The 9,553-nt window shown below is 45.9% G+C and overlaps 1 non-coding gene across 1 annotated transcript; it reads right to left on the bottom strand.

The window, feature by feature from the left end:
• Positions 1 to 8,527: 8,527 nt before the first annotated feature.
• On the bottom strand, positions 8,528 to 8,631 carry LOC131924709 (U6 spliceosomal RNA). The gene has a single exon (XR_009383009.1). It is a non-coding gene; the product is annotated as a U6 spliceosomal RNA (small nuclear RNA).
• Positions 8,632 to 9,553: the final 922 nt, after the last annotated feature.

The raw sequence follows: 9,553 nt of genomic DNA, 5'->3' as shown, positions 1-9,553 counted from the left end.
GAGTTATAAGACGTAGTTAGACCATAAACCATAAAACACAGGGGCGAAAAGTAAAGTATTACAGGAACTTGACCTCAAGTCCAGTGAGCACACTAATCCTGCAGACTTTGGACTTGGTGTCTAGGTTATGAGTAAATGGGATGCATTGATGAAACCTGCTTTAATGGCATGTGTGTGTGGTGTGTGTGTGTGTGTGTGTGTGTGTGTGTGTGTGTGTACATGTACACAAGCCAGGATGGTAGGAAAGGCATCACTCCATGGGCCTGCCTGTTGTAGCAAAAAGGCTAACACGTGAGCTCAACCTTCCTTCACACCACTCAGAAAGCATCTTGAATGAGCAGCACTTTTTGAGAATGACAAAAAAAGAAAGAAATGAGTGTCTCTTTAAGAGAGCAGTTGGGGCAATGCTTTGGGCTTGGGAGTCTGGAGACAGTGGCATGAGATTGATTAGGTGTGTACATGTTGGCTGAGAAAGCTGTAGAGAGGCGAATGAAAGTGTTTGACAAGATGAAAGACTATTCAACATGTTAGACAGCTGCCTGAGTGGAGAGATCCATAACAGCGCAGTAAAACACACTCCCCAGTAAACGATACCTTCACAGCAAAAGCTCCTACCAGTGAGGTCACACAATCTTCGTGCGACATGACAGGCTTTGCCAAAGACTGAAAGCAGAGTTTCACACGCATGCTTCGTAGGATTTGGGTGGCGATCCACAGAGGTGTGTAGGACTGTGTGGGAAGATGAGGCTGAACTGTGATGCAGAAAGGTCAGTGGTGGGATAGAGATGGAATGCTTTGGGGTCTGGAGTTGACAGGAAGGAATACTGACCAGGGGTGAATCTCTGCATAATCTTGGAGCGAGGACTTAGCATCCATGGATCCCACTGTTTGCTCACTTGTAGAGAGGAGAATGCATTCATGGTATGAGATGGCAGATGTCCTGACAGGCTTCCTAGGGTGTTTCAGTTGTCTACTAGAAATCAGAAAGCCAATGGGTGTCTCACTGAGCTGAAACCAAAATGGCCTCAGGACTGTGCTCTTCCTGGAAGCTTGAGGAGAGAGACCAGTATCTTGTCTTTTCCAGTGTCCAGAGATGATCTCCCTTCTTTGGCTTGTAGTCCCTTCTCCCATATTTAAAGCCAGACCATTGGCATCACTGTGATTGTCCTTCCTCTAACCCTAGCTAGAAGTAACTCCCAACTTCTAAGGAGCCTTGCAACTCCCTTGGACCCACACAGGTCATCTGTAGTAATCTCACACTGAGATCCTTAACTCAATTATATTGTAGTATTCCTTTGCTGTGTGAGATGGCACACCCGCAGGCTGCAGGAGTGAGACAGCTTTGGTGAGAGATAAGAATTTCAGTGATGGGCCACTCGGTCTGCCTCCTGGTGTGTGTTAGGTCTTCCTAGAGCCGGATGGCATTGGTAGAGAGCACCCATGTACATCCTGAATAGATCAGTTCATAAAAGGCTGACAAGTACATAGACTCCACCTTCAGGATGTGCTCCCCACCCAGCAGCTGACCCTCCCTTTGCTGCCCTCCTTGTGTGTAGGCTCCACCTTCAGGATGTGCTCCCTACCCAGCAGCTGACCCTCCCTTTGCTGCCCTCCCTGTGTGTAGGCTCCACCTTCAGGATGTGCTCCCCACCAATCAGCAGCTCCCCTCTTTGATGTCCTCCCTATGGAAACCACTCCCATCTCTATCCTGAATCCTAGTCCTGACTCTGCCCCATAACAGGCTTCCCTTCACTCTACAGCTAAAGGGATCTCTGGAAAACTCACTGCAAGGAGATCATTGATCTACTAAGACTGTCCTCCACTTTCCAAGAGATGTGTAGTAAAATTCCCAACTCCCTCCTGCGAGCCACAGGCTTGGCACATCCTGGTAATCCTGGCCTTCACCCGTGTCTCCAACTTCACTCCATACTCCCCCTTTCCTTCACACTCAAGTTGTCTTTCTCTTGAACACAATCCACTTCTTTTCACTCCAAACCTTTGCAAACACTAACCCCACCCCTTTGGAATCCTCTTTTTCATCGTGTCCCCATATTGTCATGGCTCATTCAGTCTTAGGTCAATGATGTCACTTCTGCTGACACCACCATCTGGTGACTTTGGTCATCCCTCTCTCTCTTGTTTTGTAATAGACTGGCTGGCCCAAGCGTTCTCCCATCTCTGCCTCTGCAGTACTGGGATTCCCGGCTCTCATTGCCATGCTCAGCTTTCAACATGGGCACTGGGAACTGAAACTAGGTTCCCATGCTTGTTCAGGAAACGATTTAGTAGAGGAACCACATCCTCATCCCCCTCTTTTCTCTTCTACAAGCAAAGAACTCATGAGGCGGAGGCAAAGGATCTGAGAGTCAAACAAAACACAGACTGGCCTTTCTGGCATCCAATTTGCAGGGGCAGAATGTAGCAATGGGTACCAATACTTCTACTGATGCTGGAAGAGATTCCGAGGTTGTTTTAAAGAACAATAAATAACTAAACAGGGAGTTCTTGGAAACAAATGAAAAATTTGGAACACTGCAGTCTTTGGAACAGTGTTTCCTTTCTTCGTCCTGTTATTTTATCTCACAGTGCTTTAGTTTACTCTATTCCTGTGTGTACTTTTTCTTTCTAAAACACATCTATGTTTCCAATGCTGCACCGGACCCCTTTTCTCGGTGCTCTGTTAAAAACTGCTCCCCCGTCCACCCAGCAACCCTAAAGGTGGCATGATGACTGCCCCAATTTGCAGATGAAGAAATGGAGGCACAAAGAAGTAAAGCTGTATGCCTAGGGATGGTTTTAGTCACTGTTACCACTCAGAATCACTTAGGCCTGTTTTCATACATGCCCTCCTCAAGGAGACAGTGTGTGTCCCCGAGGCTGTGGTTACAAACGTCATCCGTTGTTCCAGCAGTCTCAGTGTGGACACAGGATGGTCTGCTGTGTGACTTTCCCTGAGTCACCTAGAATCTCTGACCTTCCGTGTCTTCATTATCAAACACCTTTCACCTAGCAAAGGGGTAGAGGCAATCAAGCTTACCACATCTCTAGCCCACAGTAGGCATACAGCAAGCATGCTAGTTAAATTATCATTTAAAATAGAGACGATCCGTACCGACATGATAGATATGTAAAAGGGAGATTTGTTTTCCTGGGATTGGACTCTGCTAACAAATAGCACGTCCCAATCTGAGAAATGCACAGTATTCATGCTCTTGGGCTGTTTGGTCCTGAATTTTTTATCTCCCAAGAATAATGACCCAAGCCCTGGGCATTTCCAGAGGATTAATGACCAGCAGGATTTAATGACCCCAGCTTCAGCCTAAAGCCATCCCCCATTCCCTGGGTCCTCATTAATCCCAGGTAGGCCAGCAGCCTTTCTTCTCATTGCTACAATCATGCCCAAGTTCAGCTCTGCTGCAAGGAGAAGGACCACTGGGACCCTCTGCCTCTGCTTCAGTCCCCAGCCTGCTCCAAGCTCCAGCCACCGGCTCATTTATTTACAGGGGCATCCAGACAGTAATTAAAATATGCTAAGGAGGTCCCCTGGTCCACTGCAACTGGATCCAATGATGAGCAGTCTGCGATACATGGGCCCCTCCCGCCCCTCCCCTGAATGCACACATATTAACTTTTAGGGCGGCAGCTTGCATTGCTCCACATGTTATGTGGGAGAATTTCATGAGATTTTAATGAGTTTGTACCACTGTGAGGGAAAGCTCACAAAGGATCCATGCAAATTGCTTTGTCTCGTGCAGCCAACCCAGCATAGTGATGCGCCTCTCTGTCTGGCTTCTGGAAGGACGGGTAGATATGCTGATGTATGCACACTGGCCCCTGAGCAGTTTTGCCTGCAGGAGAGCAAGGTGAAGCCAGAGCTGCCAACACACTTCCATCTGCAGGATGAAACCCCCGGAGGGATTTTTTTTCCATCCAGGATTTCCCACAAGGACATCTGCTGGCCTGGATGGCAGACCTTTTGTGTCACCAATATCCAGGTACCTCCTACTTGCTACTCAGTTTTTTCATCTGTCCAATGGGCTATAGGTGGTAATCCTCCTATCTCTGAGATGACTTCTGCTGGAAAAATAAAACGTCAATTCCAATTAATGAGCTGATGGGTGAGTCTAATGTCACCGTCCATTGGCACAATCATCAAATCGGAGAGGAATATGAAGGGATGTTAATGAAATGACCAGCAGGGGTCAGATGCCCTTACTCATTTCCCCCATTTCTTTTTAAAATTTCAGTGTGTGTGTGTGTGTGTGTGTGTGTGTGTGTGTGTGTGTACACATGCATTCATTCCTCAGCACATCAGTGGGAGTAAAAGAGCAACTTGTGGGAACTGATTCCCTATTCCTACCTTGTGGGTCCCAGGAATTGAACTCAGGCCATCAGACTCAGTGGATGACACCTTTTACCTGCTGAGCCATCTTGCTGGCTCTCCCCATGTTTGTGACAAGCAGACCGGATCTCAGGAAGATGTGTCACAAACAAGGGGGAATGCGAAGAAAGGGATATAGGGTCATGCTTTCTCCTTCAGCACACCGTAAAAACAACAAATTTGTAAGGACTTGCAGATTGAATGAAAAGCCACAGGTCCCAAAGACAAGAGACCAGCTCTCTCTGAAAAATAAAATAAAATAAACTCTTGAGAAACCCTATCTTAAGAGAAGTAGCTGTGGAGTGATGGAGGGGGACGCTCAGTGCCCTCCTCTGGCCTCTACACATGCACACAAGTATGTGTGCTCACACATACCTACACCACACACACACACACACACACACACACACACACACACACACACACACACACACTTAGAGAGAGAGAGAGAGAGAGAGAGAGAGAGAGAGAGAGAGAGAGAGACAGAGAGAGAGAGACAGAGAGAGAGAGACAGAGAGAATAGTATGTGTACATGTTTCATCAAAGGTTAAGGAAGAAAACAAAGTACCCCAACAGCCCCAACCACTCTCCAAGTCACCCTCCAGGCCACTCTCTAGGTCACCCTCCAGGCCTCTCTCCAGGCCACTCTCCCAAGAGTATGTGACCTCATGTGGCCCTTCCCTCCCCACCAAGCCCTGTGCTGATTAAATCCTGAGCTGTCTGGGCATAGAGAACACATCTTGCTCCTCTCTTGATCTCCAGGGTCTACCCAGGAATGAACAGGGCCAAGTGCCCTAGGTGTGGAGTGTCTGTGAAAGTCAAAGGAATGCCTACTGTGTTTTATCTTGGTGAATATCAGAAGTCAACCCTTTGGCATGGGTGCTATTAACAGCTGGTGTGTGGCTTCTGGACAGCCTTAGAAAATCAAGTCAATGATGAGAAGAAGAGATGTCCTGTATCAGTAATGCCATAAGCATCAGTAGAGATGCAATGGTCCTCTTACACAGTCTGTCTGGCTCCATCTGACAAGAGGATGGCAGACCTCTGAGTACTTCTACACAAACCCCCTTCATAAACTGACATTTATTTAATGTTCCATGTGCTGGTATTAATAGAAGTAATTATGTCAGGAGCCTCATGCTCACAGTTGGGATTTGAACCCCTATACAAGAAGATCGGTGGAACCTTTTCCTTCTCCCACCATGGGAAGTCTCAGAAAGTATTATCCTGGAAGTGAGAATCATCAGCTACCAAACCAATTAGTTCCTTGGTTTGGGGGCTTCCCAGAACACATAACTGTGAGGATGAAGACACAAGTATGTTGTGTGTGGATTACCCCATCAGAGGTATTTGGTTTCAGCCATGTTGGACATGTACAGATAAAAGTTGGGGATGGGCAGACATTGTCCTAAGTGCCAAGTATCTGAAGAGCTGTGCACCTGCCTTTGATACAAGATGTCCTGAAGCTAAGCTCTAGTCTCCTTCCTGTAATGTACATGCTGTCACCAGCATGCCGCTCGGTATCTCCTCCCATTACTCCCTGCAAATTCCCAAACCCCAGATACACTCTGCAGCAAGTCCCAGTGAGGTATTTACACAGTCCTTTCAAACCATTGTCTGAATTTTTTTTTAAACTGTCAAGAAAGACCATTTTTTAAAGCTGACGAGCCAAAACATAGAAAGAAGGTCAACTCTTCCAAGGTCAGGCTCAAAAAGCATCATTGTCTGTTCTACTTCCTCCCAGCACCTCTCTCTCTATCCCGCCTCCCCAGCGCTTGCTATGACCTTCTAGCTGTACCCATCCCAAAGGCCTCCACTGCCACAAATTATATATATTGTTTAGCTGAGTCCTTGGGTAAATTTAAGTCATTGTTTGAAATATACACCGTCTTCTGTTGCCTCTGCAAAAATTTTCGGTCGATTAAGCAACAATAATGTGGATTATTCTATGAGTACCTTGGGATAGTTGCCCAGAATACTGTATATAAATCCAATTGTATCAAAGTCAATTAAACCCTATTGTTTCTAAAAGTCACCTGTCTGACTTGGGGGAAAGTGGGGATGAATGTAAAAGACACAACAAGTGTTAAAACTAAAATCCAATCAGGTGGCTGGTGCTTCTCAGCTTGGGAGGAGAGGGATTGGGAGGCAGGGGCGGATCTGGGAAGTTGGGTGAGAAGCTTGCTGGATCATTCCGAGTGCCAAGGGTTGGTTGCTGATGGGGGCATCTAAAGTTTAACCACCCTGAAAGCAAAGAAGAAGGAGACAGAGAGCGTTCTTCTTGTCAGGTTTGGTGCAAATGATAGAAACTTGTCAGCCCAACTTCATGAGAGGGTGCTGGAAGTTGAGATGTTCAAGCCCACAGGGACAGCCTTCTTCATCATCTTCGTCATCTAGCTTCTTTCTTTCTTTTCCTTTTTTTTTTTTTTTTGGTGTTATTACAGAAGAAAATTATAACCATAAAAATGTCCAATTTAGAAAAAAAGGTGCCACTTTAGCATCATTTGCATAAAAGCTGTTACACACAAATTGTTATAAAGACAAATGTGCAGTACCCTTGTTCAAATTGCTTATATCTCTGCTGCCTCGTCTCCAGCGACATAAAGGCCTCTTCAAAGTGAAATTCATTCTCAGGTAAATAAGCTGAAAGCGAATTTCACATCTTGGAGAAGATGTGAGAGGGTGCTTGTGTTGTCTTAGCTCTCAACAGCCTGGGTTGGCACCTCCTCTCCACCCCCATGTCCCTGTGGGGACAGGGACAGGCTCCTCTGAGGGTGAAGGCAGTTTTCCCTTGCTGGGGCCACTGAAGTTCCAAAGCTACTGTACAAACAGAAATAGGCAGGGCAAGGTACTTGAGCTACAAGGATACAAGGAGGCTCTTTTTTGTGGGATAGATTCCAATCTGTGTGTGTGTGTGTGTGTGTGTGTGTGTGTGTGTGTGTGTGTGTATGTGTGTGTGTGTGTGTGTGATAAAACAACCTCTCTTGTCTTTGCTCAGATTCTGTCCACTCTAAGTGTTTTGTTTGTCTGGTGGTTTGTTGGTTACTGGTTCTTTTTTGGGGGGGGAGGAGTTGATGTTGGTTGGTTGGTTGGTTGGTTAGTTGGTTGGTTGGTTGGCTGGTTGGTTAGTTGGTTACTTGGTTGTTTTTTCTTTTCTTTTTTTTTTTTTTTTTAATACAGGATCTCTCAACTGGCCTGGATATCACTAGCTAAATAGGAAGACGTCCTAGAGAGTTTCTGTCAACTTGACTCGAGCCTAACTATATCTGAGAAGAGGGAATCTTAATCGAGAAAACACCTCTCTCAAATTGGCCTGGAGGCAAGTCAGTCCGACGTATTCTTGATTAATGATGATGATGGAAGGCCCAGTTCATTGTGAGTAGTAATGCAGCTGATCGTGTAGTTCTGGATTGTATAAGAAGGAAAACTGAGTGAGCCATGAGGACCAAGCCAGTAAGCAGCATTCCTCCAAGGTCTCTGCCCCAACTCCCCCCAGTAATGGAGTGTGGCCTGAGAGTTGTAAGCTGAAATAAACACTTTTCTCTTCAAGCTGCTTTTGGTCATGATGTTTTATAACAGCAATAGTAACCCAAATGAAGACAGTATGCTAAGCTGGTTGTCTAGTGACCTCAGGGGTCTACCTGCCTCTGCTTTCTCAACACAGGGGTTACATGTACAAACCCCCACGCCTAGGATTTTTTTTTGTATTTTTTTATTAATTAAATTTTTTCATCTATTTTACATCCTGCTGGCAATTTCCCTTCCCTTCTCTTTTCCCATCCCCTCCCCCACCTCCTATCTGCCCGCACAATTGACTCCTCCTCTGTTTCTATTCAGAAAGGGACAGGCCTCCCCATGGGTGTCCACAAAGCATGAAATATCAAGTTGAGATAGGACTAAGCTCCTCCCCTTGTGCTAAGGCTAGGCAAGGCAACCCAGCATTAGGAACAGGTTCTCAAACGCCAGCCAAAGTGTTAGGGACAGGCCCCACTCTCTCTGCCAGGAGTCCCACAAGTAGACCAAGCTTCAAAACTGTCACACATATGTAGAGGGCTTAGGTCAGTCCCATGCAGGCTCCCTGACTGTCAGTCCAGAGTCTGTGAGTTCCTATGAACCCAGATCAGTTGTTTCTGTGGCTTCCCTTGTAAAAATACTAAACACTTGATGAATTTTTATGTCATCCTGCACAGAGGCCTTGCTAATCTTTTGTATTGTTCCAGTTTTAGTACATGTGCTGCCGAAGAGAGCACTAGGATTTTTTCAGTGTCGATTCTGGGGTCAAACTCAGGTCCTCATGCTTGCAAATCAATCGCTCTACCTACTAACTATCTGCTTAGCTCAGACCCCTTCTACCTGGGACGATCTTCTAACTCATTCTGGAGAGTTACAGTGTTTGCTGGAGTCATTCCTGCCCACACTTGGTCACGGCCTGCTTATTCTTCTGCTCTCAATGTTACCTCCTAACTAAGTGATGCATGTTAATTGACATTAATTATTTCACTCACTACTGCGACTTATTCCCCAACTACTTTACCAGTGTGGTCAAGAACATGATATGGGTTTGCCCTGGAACAGGGATGGAGAGAATGCAAAATGTAATACATATGTGCCATGATCAACCCCCAAGCTGGCTTCCTAGGCAAGACCAGGCCTGTACACCATAAGAAACTAGCACCAGTGTCTTTCATATGTCCATCAAAGATTGGATCATGGTAGAGCAGCCCTTAGAAAGTTCCATTGAATGAATGGGTCACAGTATTGAATTCATACAATGTGAGTCATTTTCAAGAACTTTCCTTCAGTGAAACATTTACAATATAATAACTTTACCAACTTGATGTATGTACATGTATATGAAAGCACGCATGGATGTGTATGCATATGTCTGTGTGTGCATGTTGTGTGCATGTGAGTGTACGTGCATGCATGGTGTATGTGTGTGCACATGTGTGTTCCTGTATGGAGGTTCACATATATTTGGACTGTTGTGTGCATGTAGAAGGAGACCAGAGGTCAACCTCAGAGTTGCTTCTCTGGCCCTACCTATACTGTTTTTGAGACAAGTCTGTCAGTGAGTCCTGGACTCTCTAATTAGTCTAGGCCGGCTGGCCAGTGAGCACAAGAGTTCTTTCCATCTCTGCTCGGGGATCACAAGTGCATGATGTCATGTCG

Source organism: Peromyscus eremicus, chromosome 14, assembly GCF_949786415.1.
Source record: "Peromyscus eremicus chromosome 14, PerEre_H2_v1, whole genome shotgun sequence".
NCBI lineage: Eukaryota > Metazoa > Chordata > Mammalia > Rodentia > Cricetidae > Peromyscus > Peromyscus eremicus.
This window is presented reverse-complemented; position numbering and strand designations above follow the sequence as displayed.